Consider the following 6,000-nt stretch of genomic DNA (forward strand, 5'->3'; position numbering starts at 1 on the left):
TGGGTGAAGGTGAAATAACAGTCTTCTTAAGAAGAAAATGGTAAGTGATAAAGTTTCAATAGAGGTAATTCTTGTTGCAGGTACATAATAGAGGTAAGGAATAGTCTATGAAAGATGAAAAATGGCAGAAGAGAATACAGGTCATCTGGGTGTATTTTGCCAAAGAATCACCCATCCACTTGCTTTAACAGTGATTTCTCTGGAGACTATTAAGAGTCTAAAGAGACCTGCAGAGTGGTGAGACAGAGTAATGATGCATGGGTAAGGCATCTGGAAGCCAACTGACAAACATTTTTGACATTTCTTGTTAAGCACTTTGTCCATTTGACAATATTAGAGATTTAAACACAAGCTATCAACTGACAATTTCAAGGCCCATCTGTTACACTGGCATAATGCCCACTTAAAATGGGGTGTGCCAATCTCATTAATGTTTATGTCCCAAGTACACACAGGTTGAAATGATCAGCCCAAACAGAATATTGGGAAACAACACTTTTCAACTGATTGCCTTTTTTTTTCCTTCTGGGCATAAGAAATCACATGTCAAATGACATGCAAAAGTAACTTTTTAAATCTTGTTGAAATCATTATGAAGACTAACCCAATCCTTGAGTTCTGGTGATAAGAGTAGACAAAATGTATACCAAGATTTAGTCTAAAGATGCACCATAACGGGTACCTGGGTGGTGCAGTCAGTTAAGCCTCTGACTCTTGGTTTTAGCTCAGGTTGTGATCTCAGGGTCATGATCTCAGGGTCATGAGATTGAGCCGCTCATCAGGCTCCTTACTCAGCACGGAGTCTGCTTAATATTCTCTCTCCCTCTGCCCCTCCCCACCGTGCTCTCTCTATGTCTCTCAAATAAATAAATAAATATTAAAAAAAAAAAAGATGCACAATAAAAATGCTGCCTCAAAAGCATGTAATCATTTGCAACAAAGCCATTTCTTCACCCTATATCCCTCCCCCCAAAATTCAAAATATATGAAAGCTCAATATTTTTTTCTGGGAAAAATAGCACATGGATAAGTAATCCTTAAAAAGTCAACCAATATAACCAAAGTCTGTCATTAATTCATTAAACAAATATTTTTTGAGAACCTACCAGATACTACTCTAGGTATTGGGGTATACCATTAGTCTGTTTGTATCATAGTATTTACATTATAGTTTTGCAACTAGAAGATATTTCATAAATCTTATGGTCCAAACATTTGTTATACAAAAGTGAAAAGTAAGTTGAGGCCCACAGTGGGAGAAAACAACTTTTCCCAAGTCAAGTACCAAGCTACAAACAAAATCAGAAGTTAAATCTGTTGGTGTCCCATTTCATCACAGCTTTGTCCATAATGGTATGCACTTGCGTATGCATTCTTTCATTGGAGAACTTGTCCTGTGTGTGTTAATCTACAAACTATTATTTCAGAATTCTATTCGTTTCACTTGGTAAACACAACCAGAAGATCTTGGTGAAGAGCTAGAAATGCTAATAGAAATACTAAATGTGTTGCCAGCAATAAACAACCTCCATACTGTGTTCTACATGATGCCAGATAGATGTAGCACAGTGTGTCATTTGTGTGATGACTAATAACAAATATTTCTTTCATTACTAGTGTTCTTACTTGGTGAAAATCTTTCTGGTTTATGTTTTTATTCAAATCCCAATTCACTTAGCAGCTGTGGCTATCCAAGCAAAGTAAAATGCAGAAATAAAGCAATTAGCCACTATATTAGTGCCAAAAAAACTTGCTATTAAAAAGGGAGGAAAAGATTAATGAGTAATTTCAGCCAACTGAAATTAAATAACAGCAAAAGAATACAATAGCACAATGGATCCCACAGGTGTATTAACCCAAGGGCATTATTAACAGGAACTTAGAGGTTCATGACCAATGGCTGATAATACTGACACTCTACAATTTACTGAAAAAATTAAAAAGAAAGGAAAAAGACAAATGGATTTTTATATTTGCCATCTTTAAAAATGTTTTCCAGAATTTTACACTTTTTTTTTTTTACCTCTTTAACCATTTTATCCCACTGAGATGACTCTACTGAATTAGATGTGAAGGAAGCAAAGACAAGAGTCATAGTTAGAGGTGGACCCAACCTGCTACTCTGCACAGAGGGTGCCTTGTATACTGATTTCCAGGCCATGAGGTTGTAAGACCATGATGCTGCTGATGTTCCCAGGCCCTCTCTTAGTTGTTTAAAGCCTGTCTTAATTTAAAATTGCTTTTCATTTGATTTTAAAAGTATGCCTATATATTATGACTGGCAAACCTTTCAATCAGCCTACCCAAACCCTTCCAGATTCATTGAATAAACATTTTTCCCTTCTCTCTGAAGAACTTCAAGGTATACATGATTAATAATTAATAGCCATTATAAGAAGGATACTGGGAAGGGCTGAGACTTAATCCTTAATCCTAGTTTCTTCCTCTGTGAAACAAAAGACTGGAACAACATAATCTATAAGGACCCTTCCAAAACCTACACTGGGAGTCTCTGTATGTGGACCACGGCATCACTCCCCATTAGAAAGCATGCTAACCCTTGGCTATCTCACAGGATGTCACATTCCTTTCAGCATCGATGTTAGAGCTCAAAGGACCACTGGGATTCCTCTAGCCCAACTCCTTCAGTTTATAAATGAGAAACGGATCCTCAGAGAGGTAAAGACTCTTAGAACTAAACTTTGAACAGCTTGAATCCAAAGTCAGTCCTTTGAACTATTATCTCATTGTCACTGATATTCCCTATATTGATGAAATACAAAATACTTGCATACAAAACAGAGAATATGTGGAAGTGAAGAAAGAGTAATCCACTAGGCGCCATGAATGCCATTCAACCACTGAATGAGGAGTTACAAATCCCATCAAAATAGTCTTCTTCTACCTACTCAATACCCCTTTCTCCCCTCTATCTTTTTACTTGTTCTTTTCTTTTTCACCCCCTACATCATACCAGCAACCCAAGTTAGCAGATGATGCAGAGCTGTAATAAATAAAGAAGGACAAATTCAATTTCATAGAGCTATGGGATTGGATGGAGCCTTTGGGTTCACTCTTTCTCAGCCTAGGAAACTAACTTATTCTTCAGATTCCAGTTAAAACTTATCCTGAGGAACTATCTCTGAATCTTCATAGTATTTTCAGTATTGTTCATTCATGCCTATCATTTATTTATATGTCTATCTAAAGAGTATTCCTATCATATAGCATAGTGCCCATAGTAGACATAGTAGACATAGAATGACTATATTCTGATTTCATTAATGACTCTGTGAGTGAGTGACTAAATGAATGAAGGGCCAGATTTTTCCCGGAAGTTTCTTTCTTTTTTTTTTTTAATTCAATTAGCCAACATCATTAGTTTTTGGTGTAGTGTTCAGTGATTCATTAGTTGCATATAACACCCAGTGCTCATCACATCACATGCCCTCCTTAATGCCCATCACCCAGTTACCCCATCCCCCCACCCTCTTCCCTTTCCACAACCCTAAATTTGTTTCCCAGAGTCAAGAGTCTCTTGTGGTTTGGCTCCCTCTTTGATTTCTTCCCATTCAGTTTTCCCTCCCTTCTTCTATGATCCATCTGCACCCCAATGTTCATAGCAGTAATGTCTACAATAGCCAAACTGTGGAAGGAGCCAGGATGTCCTGGAACTTTCAATTCAGGTGCATCACTCATTCATTTTACCCCAGGAGTAAATAAAAGTGAACTTTGAATAGCAGTGCTTGTTCTACACTGGACTACTATTGGATTTCTCAGTGTTGCCCATCAAACCTACTTTATTCTTGCTCTTTTCTCTCTAGATCTTCAGGTTGTACAAACAAAGGTCTCTACTTCTGTCTTCTTAAATGTAAGCTTTCTTGACCCTTTATTTCTTCTCCCTCTTGTCTTGGGATTTCCCAACTCCCCAGCTGCACACTTTCCCCCCACTAACACACACACACACACACACACACACAGTACCTACTAACAATCTCCCAGCTTGGCTCCACAGACCTTCATGAACTGAACCAGTATCCTGACTCAGTCAAGGGAAGAAGGAATGATTTAGGCAAAATAATTAATGAATGACAAATATTCCACAGATTTAGATTTCCCAATTTCAAGTCCCGAATATAACTGAATGTTACTGTTTGATCCTCTTACCTAATTTCTTTAATTTTGACCCGGTTATCTTTTTCCTTTTAGGCAAGGAACTTAAAATACCTCAATTCTTGGTGTTCTCCCTAAATAGAGGGCTTTTTTCCTCCTTAAGTGAGATGTTAGCTTCCATGGCTAAATATAGCAATCATCTATCAATAATCCTTCCAGAATACAGAGCCATTCTACCTTTCTAATAATGGATGTGGTGTTTTTCTTGACTGAAAGTAAATACGTTCAAGATGCACATCTTAAAAGACGATGTATTCTTGCATGTACATTACTGTGCATCTGTAAACCTATTTCCACATTGATGTACATGCCAAATCATTTGCTATTATTACATTCAGCATTATTTGCTCCAGATAATAGTGCCAAAAGACTAATGTCTTTTTTTTTTTTTTTTTTTAAAGATTTTATTTATTTATTTGAGAGAATGAGAGAGAGAGAGCATGAGAGGGGGGAGGGTCAGAGGGAGAAGCAGACTCCCTGCTGAGCAGGGAGCCCGATGCGGGACTCGATCCAGGGACTCCAGGATCATGACCTGAGCCGAAGGCAGTCGCTTAACCAACTGAGCCACCCAGGCGCCCCAAAAGACTAATGTCTTATGAGTACAGAAAACAGACATTTTTGGGCAGCACAGATGGAGATGAGAGAATCACCAACAGAACCGAGGCTTCTTACACTTGAGTTTTGTTTTTTAATTATTTTCAAGGGTGAAGATCATGCAGGTCCTGAATGGAGGACCATGAGCATCTGAATGCAATCAAGCTGAAAAGAAATGGAAAAAGAACCAAAAAATGGAATTGTTCATCCATCTTAATGATAAACTGAAAATCAGAATTCTGAAGATAAATCAAAACTGAAAAAAATAAGCTTATAAAATTAAACATCTTTCTTTGTGAATTATACAACCAATAAGATTTAAAGGTCACCATTTTATCACTCCAATAAAATTACTAAGAGAAGAAAGTGACTTGTTCTTGTTTGACATCAGAGAATTTACCAAAAGGATACAGTGTGATAATGTAGGAAATCAAACTTCTTTCTTGAGCCGAAGGCTGCCCCTAAAACTCAGTATAAAGTACTTGGCTAGTTTATATTCATATTATGAATTCCATACATTGAATTAAACAAACGTTTTAATTTTTGTCTAACATCATGCTGGGTTATATCTTATTACCCACTATCCACTATCTTATTAAATCCCCATAATAACACTGATATGGAACTTAGACTCCAAGAAGGTATATTATTTGCCCAAAATACACATCAAGTGAGCTATAGAGTTAAAAGTCCAACCAGTCACTTTCAGAATTTAAATGTTTAGCCTTTGTACATGCCTTCGGGACTTGTAGTTGGTAGGTGAGACTACCAGTCTTACCTGGTAGATAAGGCCACCATGACCAGTGTTTGGGCTAGTGCTACAGGAGCCCCAAAGAGGGAGTTCATTTCTTTACCAGGCAGAGAAAGGGTAGGGAATGCTGAAGGATGCAACAGCCCAAAAGAAGAAAAAGCCATTTCTGGCAGAAGTTTCAGCACTAAGTTCTAAGTGGAGGAGCGGAGGGTTGATTTGAGGTGAAGTCTGTGCTGCTAGAGCAGAGAGAAGATGAAAAGAAAAGCAGTGCTGAATTGAGGGGGGTGCCTTAGCCACCCTTGGATTCCCATTACAACAGGGCCATTATTGTATCTGAGGGGCCAATTTTAATTTTAGCCCCAATGGCCTTGGCCATTTTGGGTGGTTACTACAGTGTCAGAGCAGGAGAATTGCCTAGATGGAAAGGCCTTCCAGTGTAATATATTTACCTCTGTGAAAGCTCTAGGCATGCTCTCCCTTGG

Source organism: Leptonychotes weddellii, chromosome 1 (genome assembly GCF_054177405.1).
Source record: "Leptonychotes weddellii isolate Sample4059 chromosome 1, ASM5417740v2, whole genome shotgun sequence".
In the NCBI taxonomy this organism is placed as follows: domain Eukaryota; kingdom Metazoa; phylum Chordata; class Mammalia; order Carnivora; family Phocidae; genus Leptonychotes; species Leptonychotes weddellii.